At 34.2% G+C, this 14,466-nt stretch overlaps 1 long non-coding RNA gene across 1 annotated transcript in view; it reads right to left on the bottom strand.

The window, feature by feature from the left end:
* Positions 1–1,101: 1,101 nt before the first annotated feature.
* The window catches only part of LOC144976265 (uncharacterized), a 24,795-nt gene continuing 11,430 nt past the window's right edge, over positions 1,102–14,466 (bottom strand). Inside the window, exon 3 of the long non-coding RNA XR_013646080.1 lies at positions 1,102–1,207. This is a non-coding gene — a long non-coding RNA (uncharacterized LOC144976265). The remainder of the gene's footprint in view (positions 1,208–14,466) is intronic.

The raw sequence follows: 14,466 nt of genomic DNA, 5'->3' as shown, positions 1-14,466 counted from the left end.
TTGTCCTGGCACTGGCCTGAATCCTAGCTGGGAGGGAAACAGTCAAATGCATAGTTATTGTTTTGGGAGATGATATTTTTTTCCTTGTAAATCATCTCTCTGTTATGTATTATTATTTTTATTGTGAATGTATAATGTAAGCATTTGAGTGTGTTCTTCTTTGTTGGATTTTGTGCTTGTGTCTGGATGAGACTTGTAGGTGATTTCAAACTAAATACATTGGTGGTATGCTCTTGGAATCTACATTTGATCCCTATTTGTTCTCAATTCCCCTTTGTCTTACATTTTCTTGGGTGCTTTAATTGTAATTCTAGAACTTTTTACTATCCCATTTTCTTCCTTTTTACTGGCGCTGATATAACCTAAATGTGTTGCAAGCGCCGTAAAACACTTAAAAACAAACAAATAAACACTCCCTTGTTCGAAACAAGCAGCGAAGAGTTGAGTGGTATCGACGTGCACATATTTGCAGGTCAGATAACCGGACGCAATTGATATGGGCTTGTTTTAATGGTGTTGTAATGGACAATATTTTACGTTGGATTGTGATTATTTCCAGAGGATGCTACAGAACATAACGAAATAACAAAAACAGAAAAAAACAAAAAAAAAAAAATATATATATATATATTATATATATATGTGTATATATATATATATATATATATATATATATATATATTATATATATATATATATATATATATATTATTGTTTTTTTTGTTATTTCGTTATGTTCTGTAGAATCCTCTGGAAATAATCACAATCCAACGTAAAATATTGTCCATTACAACACCATTAAAACAAGCCCATATTAATTGCGTATATATATATATATATATATATATATATATATATATATATATATATATATATATATAAATATATATATGTATGTATAAAATAAGTTTGTACATATACATACAACTAATAGTAATTCACAAATTTAGCACTCGGAAAACAGTGTAGAGGGGACATTAAAATTGAAGACACTAACCACACACCCACCCTCACCCCTCCCTAATCAACCCCCCCCCCCCTTAAAAATATAATAATATCTTTAAAAATGAAAATCAAAAAGGAAAACATAAACAAACGTCAGGACATTTTAAATCAGGTTTATTAAGTAGGACAACACTAATCAAACATGTTACAACCCTTGTCAGAAATTGAATGATTCTTCACGGTGTCCAACTCCATTTTGCACCTGAATAACATAAGAAGTTAGAAGATAAAAAGGAAGTTATAATACTTAGCAGCAGTAGTCCAGATGATTAGAATAGAAATATGAACTATTACTATTATAAAGAAAAAAACTCGTTTTGACCCGGTAACTACCGTACTCCGGGAAATATACGTATTAAAAAACTTGTCCTTTAAATATCGACCGATTTAAATGACCCCTCGTCTCAACAAATAACTGTCAAACCTGGGACTTCACGACAATCTCCGCAGGCGGGCCAAATAGTTTAACACGGACATATCAGATTCCTTGTACACACTCATCATTAAGAAAATGTAACTCTTTTAGAATTAAAATTAATAACAAGTAAACAACAACGAGGAACAAATCGAACAAGTCGTGTTTGAATTCCAACAACCTTATATCTGAATTGGAATAAGCGGGTGTACGAATTAGAACAAATGGGTGTCATGTACGGCTATGTGGTCTAGTGGTATGACACTCGCTTTCGGATCGGAAGGTCCTGGGTTCGAGCCTCGCTCGACGCATAGTTGAGTCCTTGGAAAAGACTCTTTACTCACATTCTCTCACCGTACTCAGGTGTAAAATGAGTACCTGGTCGTTAACAGCGTTGTCTTTGTCCGAAAAATTGTAATATCGCCTAACAGGCGTCATGTCTCGTACTACATGTTAAATGTTGCTGTTGACCAGGGACCCCTTGTAAAGCGCTTTGAGCACGTTAAGTGGATATTGCGCTATATAAAAGCTCAATTTTATTATTTTATATTATTATCATGTAGTCTGATGTCACGCCGCCAGGCAACGGCGGCCATCTTGGTTCTAAACAAAGAAAATCATTACTTTTTATTCTTCATGCTGGCTAGAACTTTTCATTCCCTTTTCATATGCCTTTTGATCAGAATGTGTAAAAGTCAAAACATGATCAAATTTATGTGGTTTTTTTCCTCTGGATACGCTTTTTATGCTCGCCGGAGAAATATTTCATACGGGCGTCCGCCATTGTTCCGATAGTTTAGAGCCAGTGTTGCTAAGTTACCATGCGTCATTAGGAAGGAATTGACGTTACGACTGTTGAAGAGTATTAGAGGTGGTGATCTCGTGGCAAACGGTTTTATATTTATTTTAACACACTAGTGGAAGACCAGCAATATTTGCGAAGAAATAAAGGCTATTAGGCGGTAAACTGAGTGCATTCACTTGCCCTCCATTAGAACTTTCCTTTCAGTCAGTCTCTTGTTTTATCATAATAACGTTAGTGCAACTCACTCGTGTTTGTTCACGAACCGAATGCAAAACTTTAATACAGTATTTGGAATTGAATATTATTTCAGTTTCCTGCCAACAAAGTGTAAAATAAAATAAAAAACAATGTGAAATTGAATGTAAGCTCCAATTTAATATACGAAAACATAACAAGGATGTTTCGGGTTTTCACTTTTTCAATAAAAATCCATCCATTTTATCTGTTTTCGTACATTAAATTGAAGCGTACATTCAATCTCAAATTGTTATTTATTTCTTCGAGCTTCGAGCAGAGACGTTCACATTACTAACAGAGTAAAACATCACACAGAGTTTCATTGATATTGTTTTTTAGAAAACGTTTGGATGGTACGGTCTCACTTAATAATTGTTTGAATAGTCATATAAACATTTTAGGTTACACTTAGCTTTATTTGCTGCTATGTTTCATGTTTTTGTTGTCAATAAATCACAGAAATGTATAGCGTCTATTTACTAATGAATATGAACTAATCTATGACTTATACTTTTTTTGGAGTGAGAGACGAGGACGCAGACACGCACTACCTTTCACTATATCCATCTATTCTCATAATAGAAATATGTGATGAATGAAGACAATGTCAGAAAAGTTTGTAGTTTTACATTTAACATTTGAAATTATGGTTTGTGAATAATTAAATGAGTGTTAATAAAATGTATTAATAAGACAGATCCGGACAAAGAATGTTATTTGTTAAATATAACATATATATAAATGCTAAATCATCGTACTATTTATGGTGCAAGGCTTTAGAAATATTTTTTTTTTGTTGTTGTAAAAGAAACAAAAAACAAAGAGAGGTAACTATTTTTTTAAAAACCTTGAGCTTTTATATAGCGCAATATCCACTAAACGTGCTCAAAGCGCTTTACAAGGGGTCCCTGGCCAACAGCAACACATAACATGTAGGACGAGACATGACGTCTGTCAGGCGATATTACAAATTTTTGGGACAGAGACAACGCTGTTAACGGCCAGGTACTCATTTTACACATGAGTACGGTGAGAGAATGTGAGTAAAGAGCCTTCTCCAAGGACTCAACTATGCACCGAGCGAGGCTCGAACCCAGGACCTTCCGATCCGAAAGCGAGTGTCATACCACTAGACCACATAGCCGCACAGGTTATTTATACGATAGTGACATGGTTGACTCCGTGAGTAAGATAAATGAAGAAATTTTAGTGATTTCGGACCAATAATGGGTATTCTGAACAGATACTCATCTACCCTAATTATTATACTGGTGTATTGAATATATCGAGCCATCATGCGTGCTCGGTTCCAAAGGGCGGCCAAATTGAAATAAATCCTAAGGACAAAGGTCAAATTATGTCTTGAATGTCGTCTGTGCTAAGATAACCGCATAGGAATTCCCGCGACTGTGTCGGATGCCTGACAATACTCTTCAACAGTCCTAACGTCACTTCCTTCCTAATGACGCATGGTAACTTAGTAACACTGGCTCTAAACTATCGGAACAAAGGCGGACGCCCGTATAAAATATTTCCCCTGCGAGCATAAAAGGGTATCCAGAGGGAAAAAAAACCCCATAAATTTGATCATGTTTTGACTTTTACACATTCTGATCACAAGGCATATGAAAAGTTCTAGCCAGCATGAAGAATAAAAAGTAATGATTTTCTTTGTTTAGAACCAAAGATGGCCGCCGTTGCCGGGCGGCGTGACATCAGACTGTTGAATCCAATTAGCCCAAACGAATTACTACGTCTTCCGTGCCATCACCTATATTTATCGCCCTGACATCGCCATGACACCACCTTCTCATTTATGGAATTTTTACCATTATTCTAATAATGAAGTGTAGTAAAAGATTCTTAGTCAAGGACATTATTAACCAATTGAATCAACGGAAAATAGAATTGCCCATAATTTTTTTTAAGTTTTCAATTTACCCGTAGAGGTCTATACCATTTAAAGTAATATAGTGTTGTAAATTTTTACATTTGCCAGTAATTCTGTGCTCGATGATTAAAGATTAACATTTGGTGTACAATGTTATTCCAAATCATATTTCATAATTTTAAAGAATAAGAATAGAGTAATTAACAATAGAGAAATAGCTATATTTATTTTCTGGTTTCAGATGATGTTTGATCGTACAAATATTTTTTAAGGAGAAAAAACCTTTTCAATTGGGATTTATTTATATTGCTAATTTTGTTGATTTTTGTTGCTAAGTTGACTGAAAAGTGCATTGAATTCGTGAAAAAAGCGATGGGAGAATCTCGTACCCCATCTTCCCAGCGAGATAGGATAAATTTAAATATACTCAATAGAAAAGGATTGAAATTAACTTAGATTTAACATACATTTATATCTGACTGCATTAAATAGGAATACAGCACCAAGTCATTATTCATATAAACATATACACATGTGACTCACCGTCTCTAAACGGTATTATGTCGGGATGACTTGGGTGCAAAAAATTGAATTTATTGACAAAAACATGAAACTTGGGGTTTGTTTCGATTTGTTATTTTAAAGAATGAAGACAATTTCTCACAATGCAAAAGCTCAAAAATTGGTATTTACTATCAATTTAATTCTTAAGTCACTTTTCGGGGTCCAATTCATTCCGACATAATACCGTTTCGACACGAAGGGTCACATATGTGTTAGTGTGTGTGTGTGTGTGTGTGTGTGTGTGTGTGTGTGTGTGTGTGTGTAGAATGTTAATGTTGACATTTACTTTTAAATGATTTGTGTCCCGCCGCCTCAAATCTGTTTTATGAAAGAATTATCCTGGTGCTAAATATTCATGATAAAACCCCTTTAGAGTTTTCTTGTATAGGAATAAACGAGACGTGCTAAATTCATTAAAGGCCGCTCATGACGTGTTTGACTTGTATCATTGGCTTAGACCATTCAAATCGAAGGTCAAGGTTGGCAGTCATTTATCGAAAAATTGATGACTTCTGACCTTCACATTTTAAAATAACTGTATTCGCGCACCAAACTGAATGTGTATTAAACTTAGCCTAGATACGATTTATTTAGATAATGCAAACAGCGGGGTTGTGATTTGCAGCAATAGGATTTTTATTGACATTTTAAAATTATACTATAAACCAAAAATCGGCTGCTAAACTCCTCTTCCGTTAAGATTTGTTCTAATATTTGATATCTATTATATTAACATTAAACAATGGTTTGTTATAGTAAACGGCAAATATCGGATGTTGTAATACAGTTTTTGACCAAAATTGAATATTTCGCAACCTCGGAGATATTCCTCCCAAAATCGGGCTGGCCCTCTGTCCGAAAATACAATACAGGTCAAAAACTGTCAAATTAATAGAAAAAGAAATATTATAGTATTTTGAGTGACTGTTACGTTTTATTGAAGAGAAAGAGTATTATTTTAAAATTAACTGTTAATAGAACAGTAAAGTTGGTGCCCCAAACGTAAACAATAACAAGTTGCTAGTGATTTCCGTTAGGGACCGGAATAATTTACGCACAATATAGGTCTCCCAATTTTGTAGTTTGAGTTGTAGGCAATACACTTTCAGTATTGAAAATATGTTTACATAAAATCTAACAGTTGCAGAAATAATAATATAAGACTAAATTATTATGAAAATCAGGCTCCGAATAATTCTCGTTTTGTTCATACCAGCGCAATAATTTGCTCTGGTCTAAAAATAGATAGACGTAACTTTTGATAAATTTTACCTTTTGTTCCATAAAATATCCATATCTAGACATTATTTGATGCATGATCGAGTATTTATGAATATGTGTTTCTTTTGCCACCTAACAGCCACATTTTAAAGGTTATTTTCTTTCTATTATTTACATTGGAACGTGAGCTGTCAAGACAGGAACATGTGGTTTGCCATGTGCTTCTCGACCTTTGTTTACGTTTGGGGCACCAACTTTACTGTTCTATATGATACTTCAAAAACATAATGAAGACCAAGTGAACAGGAAACTAAGAAACTGTAATCGGCGCACGAGTATTGATGATAGCGAGTATTCATTACACTCCAGTGGCCAGAACTCTACAAGGACAATGTACCAAAACTCTCACACGCGTACTTTAGTGTTTATCGGTGTGGTGTCTTATTCCATAGATACTCATAGTCTGCATACTCCTACATTATCAGTAATTTACATTTTGCACTTCTGACCATTTTAAATTTTGACACTGCGGGTTACATTTTGCATGAATTCAACAAAGATTTTATTTTTAATTCGAAATAAAAATGACGCTTACCTGATTTTAATTCTGATGATTGAGAGAGAGAGAGAGAGAGAGAGAGAGAGAGAGAGAGAGAGAGAGAGAGAGAGAGAGATATAGATTATTATAATTATAATAATAATAATTATTATTATTATTGTTATTATTATTATTATTATTATTATTATTATTATTATTATTATTATTATTATTATTATTATTATTATTATTATTATTATTACTATTAGTATTCTTATTAATTATTATTATTATTATTATTATTATTATTATTATTATTATTATTATTATTATTATTATTATCATCATCATCATTATTATTATTATTATTATTATTATTATTATTATTATTATTATTATTATTATTATTATTATTATTATAGTAGTAGTAGTAGTAGTAGTAGTAGTAGTAGTAGTAGTAGTAGTAGTAGTAGTAGTAGTAGTAGTAGTAGTAGTAGTATTGATAATACCGATATAAAATCAGCATTTGAGATTTAGTAGGTACATAAAAATGACAAGATAAGAACGACATTGATATAATAAAACTACGTACTAGGAAATCTAAAGTATATTCGGTCACGTCATTTGTATTATCTCTGTTTTGTTTTCATTAAACTGAGTTTACTGCAACACATTCAGTCACAAATATCAGAAACACAATTTTCAATATTGGCTAGAACATTTAGATGTTTTTCAGTATTAATGACAACCGTGGTTGGGTGTCTACTAAATAAAGGAACTTAATTAAATATATGGAGAAGATGTCTTGTAACAGTCTAATAGGGAGGGAGTATAAAGAGGGCCCTAGTGTTGATCCTTGAGACACAATAAAGAGAGTGGACAAGGAGAAAAGAAATCATGTCGATTTATAGATGTTATAAGAAAATGAAACAATAGCAGTAATCCCGTCTACCGATTAAAAGAGTCTATAGTGTCCAAAGTGACACTATGTTCGAGTAGTATAATGACAAAATCATCGCTTTTCTTCCATAAATGATTAATGATATCATTGTGAATTTTAATAAGAGAAGTTTCGGTGCTGTGAAAGGGGCGATAAGCAAAATGAAATTATGAGAATAATTTATGTTCATTTTAAAAAATTGTTAACCCTGTGGAGTCAACAAAATATGAGCGTTAAATGTTTAATTTTATCACGTCATGAACGTGTGTGTTGATGGTAAGGGACGTGTATGCGGCGGAAAGAACAAGAATAAGTTTATTGTCATTGTCCATCTTAAAAAGGGAATACCATTTGTTAAAGAATTAACAGATCAATTGTTACTTCTTACATTGGTAATCCCGTAAAGTGAACATGTCTGGGTCAAGGGAATCAATATTCTCTAACCGTATACAGACACTGCATTCACAATCTAACGCGTTTCAGTTAATTTGTCTCCAGAAGATTGGTTTGCCAAAATATAATATATTCCCAATTTAGAACAAGAAACATAACACTGAAGAAACAAAACAAAATACAATCACGGATATTAGCACACTCCAAACGGAAGAATCAGAGAAGTACAATCTGCCATTAGAAATCCCGAAACATAGAAAAATATAATACATCTAAGGTGGCCCTGATCAGAATTTTGGGCAGAACACAGCATTCAAAAAGAAATGAAACTTTTAGATTTAAAATGTCTGGGAGATAGACGACCTTAGACCCTCAAGGGAAAGATCAACTTCCTCAACGATGACCCCTAAATTTTGAAGCTTTATTCTTGTCAAATCTTCAAACCGATGTCAGAGCAATCTTATCAGGTCACAACATCAGCAATTACGAAGACATCGTTGAAAGATAAGACTGAGATCTCATCTGTGGGAAACGTCCGAGCCAGTCTTTAAATGCAGCTGTGACCGGCTCAACCAACACTTTCTCGATAACGCATCACCGCAACGGACTTAACTACTTGATTGAAACAGGCGCTTATGTTTCAGTTTTTCCCGCCTCACAACACAAACGACTGACCCAAATTTTAACCCGCCCATTATGCTGCGCTGTAAGTGGATCTTTGATTAAAACTTATTGAATACACAACATCACCTTTGAAATAATCCCAAACAAAATGTGTCACTCATGACTTTTTCCTAGCTGATGCCACGGGCCCCCATCTTAGATGCTGATTTTTTCATAGCTCAAAACGTCTCATTTCCCTTAACAATACTTCAACCAGCCTGGACAAATTCCAGGAATTTCTCAGCTACAGCATAACCCATTATCAGAGCTCCTTCAAGAATTTCCAGATTTACTCACTCCACACTTTAACTCAGGTATCAACAAACATGTTGTAGAACACCATATAGTCAATAACTCCCTGCCTGCCCATTAACGCATGCAAAGAATAAACCATTAAAACCATCCAAAAAACTAGCAGCTGTCAAAACGGAATTTCTCACTATGGAACAGATGGGCATTGTTCATCAATCCAATTCCCGGTGGTCCTCTCCCTTGCATGTCGTAAGACAAACGGCTAACTAATACCCTGCTTAGACTACCAACATCTCAACGCTATAACTATAAAAGATGTAGCAGTATCCGTCCCTTGTCTGTACTGTTGGTATTGATGATGGGAAGAATGCTGATATTGGTATTGATGGCAACAGTTTGGATATTAGTATTGATGGTGGTAACCGCGTTGATATTGACACTGTTGATTGAAACAGTGTTATTGAATTTGATGGAAACAAAATAATTGATATAGATAAGAATAAATGTAAATAGTATTGATATTGGGTTATGGATTATGGGATAACTATAGTTAATAGTATCGGTATTATTAGGCGAAAAATAAATTTTAAAATATAATCGATTGATCCTTACCTTATTCTGTTAGTCACACATGGATTGGATAAAGAAACAAAACAAAAGCAAAAAGATTAGAGCTTTAAGTAAATATAGTTATATTATTCTTTTTTGAATCGTTATAAAAAATAGCACAACAACCTGACCGTTTATATAGCCTAGTATACACTATACCTGCACAAATCGCTTTAGAATACATCCCCATTCATCAGCTTCACATAACAAGTAGGACCAGACATGATGCCATTAAGGGATATTACAATATATTCAGACACGGACGACACTGTTAATGGCCAGGAACTAATTTCTCATCTGAGTTCAGTGAGAGCATGTAAGTAAATATATCTCTAGAACTCAACTACTTGCTGAACAAGACTCGAACCAAGAACCTTCCCATCCGAAAACGAGTGTCATACCAAAAGAGCACATAGCAGCGGGAGTCGTATTAAATTACATGTTTAATTGTTTTAAAACCGCGATTCCAACTCTATTAAAATAGATTACCATCTTCGTCCCAGCTACTCCTAGATTTCATAAATGTGTTCACTTACGGAAGTTGAGCCATCCACTCTTTCTCTCTCTCTCTCTCTCTCTCTCTCTCTCTCTCTCTCTCTCTCTCTCTCTCTCTCTCTCTCTATCTCTATCTCTATCTCTCTCTCTCTCTCTCTCTCTCTCTCTCTCTCTCTCTCTCTCTCTCTCTGTGTGTGTGTGTGTGTGTGTCTATCTATCTCTATGGCTCTTTGCTTACCACATATTGATATTGTGAATCATGAGACATCTATTTAAGATTCCTTTTTATTTTACAGGTCCCACTTGTCAGGCAATTGTGATGATATTGCTATTGATGATGGTAACAGTGTTGATATTGGTATTGATGATAGTAACTTTGATGATACTACTATTGATTATGGCAACTGTGTTGATATTGGATTTAATGATGGCAACCTTGATGATATTGGTATCGATGATGCCAACTGTGTTGATATTGGTATTGATGATGATAAGAATGCTGATATTGGTATTGATGGCAACTGTGTTGATATTAATATAGAATGTGGTAACCGTGTTGGTATTGGTATTGTTGATTGCAACAGTGTTATATTTTGTTTAGATGGGAACGAAATAATTGATATAGATAAGAATAACTGTAAATAGTATTGATATCAATTCAATTCCCTGTGGTCCTCTCCCTTGCATGTCGTGACAAAGACAAACGGCTAACTAATACCCTGTTGCGACTACCAACATCTCAATGCTATAACTATGACAGATGTAGCAGTATCCGTCCATTGTCTGTACTGTTCCCATCCAAGCCGTTCCAACGTGTTGATATTCTGACATGGCGGGTATTCGCAAAATATTATTACCAAGATTTCAAGCAACAAAAAAAACAGCAAAACTTGCACAAAAATTGCTTTAGATTTACACAATTTGAGATTAATTTTCCTACAAACACATTATTATTTCATAAAAGAGAAAGGTATTTGTTTTTTTTTAAGGTTTTCACGGCACTTGTAACAAATGTTCGGTCATATCATTGGTATTGACGGGGGCAACCGTCTTGATATTAGTATTGATGATGGAAAGAATGCTGATATTGGTACTGATGGCAACAGTTTGGATATTAGTATTGATGGTGGTAACCGCGTTGATATTGACACTGTTGATTGAAACAGTGTTATTGATTTTGATTGAAACAAAATAATTGATATAGATGAGAATAAAAGTAAATAGTATTGATATTGGGTTATGGATTATGGGATAACTATAGTTAATAGTTTCGGTATTATTAAGCGAAAAATAAATTTTAAAATATAATCGATTGATCCTTACCTTATTCTGTTAGTCACACATAGTTTGGATAAAGAAACAAAACAAAAACAAAAGTAATTAGACCTTTAAGTAAATATAGTTATATTATTCTTTTTTAAATCGTTATAAAAAAATAGCACAACAACTTGACCGTTTATATAGCCTAGTATACACTATACCTGCACAAATCGCTTTAGAATACATCCCCATTCATCAGCTTCACCTAACAAGTAGGACCAGACATGATGCCATTAAGGGATATTACAATATTTTCAGACACAGACGACACTGTTAATGGCCATGAACTAATTTCTCATCTGAGTTCAGTGAGAACATGTAAGTAAATATATCTCTAGAACTCAACTACTTGCTGCACATGATTCGAACCAAGAACCTTCCCATCCGAAAACGAGTGTCACACCAAAAGAGCATATAGCAGCGGGAGTCGTATTAAATTACATGTTTAATTGTTTTAAAACCGCGATTCCAACTCTATGAAAATAGATTACCATCGTCATCCCAGCTACTCCTAGATTTCATAAATGTGTTCATTTATGGAAGTTGAGCCATCCTCTCTCTCTCTCTCTCTCTCTCTCTCTCTCTCTCTCTCTCTCTCTCTCCCTGTCTCTCTCTCTCTCTCTCTCTCTCTCTCTAACTCTCTTTGTGTCTATCTATCGCTATGGCTCTTTGTTTACCACATTTTTATATTGTGAACCATGAGACATCTATTTAAGATTCCTTTTTAGTTTACAGGTCCTACTTGTCTGGCAATTGTCATGATATTGCTATTGATGATGGTAACAGTGTTGATATTGGTATTGATGAGAGCAACTTTGATTATACTACTACTACTGATGATGGCAACAGTGTTGATTTTAGTATTGATGATGTCAACTGTGTTGATATTGGTATTAATGATGGCAACCTTGATGATATTGGTATTGATGATGCCAAATGTGTTGATATTGGTATTGATGATGACAAGAATGCTGATATTGGTATTAATGGCAACAGTGTTCATATTAATATTGAATGTGGTAACCGTGATGGTATTGGTATTGTTGATTGCAACAGTGTTATATTTTGTTTAGATGGGAACGAAATAATTGATATAGATCAGAATAACTGTAAAGAGTATTGATATCAATCCAATTCCCGGTGGTCCTCTCCCTTGCATGTCGTGACAAAGACAAACGGCTAACTAATACCCTTCTGCGACTACCAACATCTCAATGCTATAACTACGAGTATGACAGATGTAGCAGTATCCGTCCATTGTCTGTACTGTTCCCATCCAAGCCGTTCTAACGTGTTGATATTCTGACATGGCGGTTATTCGCAAAATATTATTCCCAAGATTTTCAAGCAAAAAACAGCAAAACTTGCACAAAAATTGCTTTAAAATTGCAAAAATTTGAGATTAATTTTCCTACAAACAAATAATTAGTTCATAAAAGAGAATGGTGCTTGTTTGTTTTTAAGGGTTTCACGGCGCTTTTAACAAATGTTCGGTCATATCAGTGACGATAAAAAGGAAGAAAATGAGATTGAAAAAAAAAAAGAAACTACTAGATCAAATTATAGTTGTGTGGACGTCCCTATTAGTAGAGTTGGAGATTGTATGATATAACATTGAAATAAAAATCATGTTGTATTTAACTCTCTCCTTACCAGCCATTTTCAGGATTCCCCCCCCCCCCCAAACTTCATACCCAACTAACACAAGAAATAAATTTTTTATCACTTAAAAACAATAGCAGGAAGTTCTTTCCATATATAATTTCTTTAGCAAAACATTTCTCTACAATACACTGTTCATTTTCTTTAAATTTTATGATATACAAAAGAAATTTGAATAAGAAAAATGTTGGTTGTATCGTAACGAATGTGACGATTTTCCTATAGTTGGTAAGGAGAGGATTAAAATGTTCGTACTTAAGGTATTGTATTATGAAAAATAAAAATAAAATTGAGCTTTGTAAAGCGCGATATCCACTAAACGTGATCAGAGCGCCTTTACAAGAGGCCACTGGCCATCAGCAACACTTAACATGTAGAACAGGACATGACGCCGTTTAGGCGATATTACAATGTTTTCAGACAGAGACCACACAGTTAAAGGACAGGTACTCATTTTACACATGTATTTGGTGAAAGAATATGAGAAAAGAGTCTTTCCTAAGGATTCGACTATGCGGTGAACAAGGCTCGAACCCAGAACATTTCGACCCAAAATCGAGTGTCATACCACAAGACCACATAGTCGCACAAATCGTATTAAATTACATGTTTAATTGTTGGAAAACTGTTGTGATTCTCATTCTAATAACATCGATTAACACGTTCATCCCATTTACTCCGTTATCCCTTATGGAGTTGAGCCATCCACTCTCTCTCTCTCTCTCTCTCTCTCTCTCTATATATATATATATATATATATATATATATATATATATATATATATATACAGGGACGGCTGGTAATAATGGGCAGGGTGGGCAAATACCAGCCTGTTTTTTCAAGTTATAAGCTGTATTACCAGGTCCGAAATAATCAAATCTAAATTAGATAATTTCAAAAGTTACTACTTAAACTTGATACTTCGTACTGAAATCAATTTTGTGTGTATTTTTGATAGATTGCGAATGACCATGCACCCCGTAATGCATAAACCAGGATACGCTCCTGTTCTTTTTATCACCCCCCCCCCCCCTTCCTCCCCAACCACTCCACTCCGCCCACATCGTCATCTCATCGTCACGTCGCCTGACGGTGAACTAACTCCGATTTTTGCTGTCTGGCCTCTCTAGTTCTAGGTCGGGCTAATTCAAATGAGCCCACCTTAATAACCAGTGAACACTGAATAGAGCTTTTGGCAAACGAACTTTTTCTTATTTATTGCCTTACTTGTGCTGGTACCATTGATGTAATGACTTTGGGAAGGTTCCAGTATTGAATTAAATTTATTAACTTACTAATATTATATCAATTTAGTATTAGTTTGTGTTGTTTTTATATATTTGTTTATCCATTTATATTATTTCTTTTTTTTTTCTCGTTTTCTTTAAGTACTTCTCAAAACTCATTTATTTAAATTGTTTTCTTATTTGTTTTTTTGTTGTTTTTGTTGTTTTTG

The sequence above is a fragment of the Berghia stephanieae genome, chromosome 7 (assembly GCF_034508935.2).
Source record: "Berghia stephanieae isolate SIO BIC M18660-M18661 chromosome 7, UCSD_Bste_1.3, whole genome shotgun sequence".
NCBI classification, from domain to species: Eukaryota; Metazoa; Mollusca; class Gastropoda; order Nudibranchia; family Aeolidiidae; genus Berghia; species Berghia stephanieae.
The sequence above is the reverse complement of the archived record's forward strand: the minus strand, read 5'-3'. Positions and strand labels throughout refer to the sequence as shown.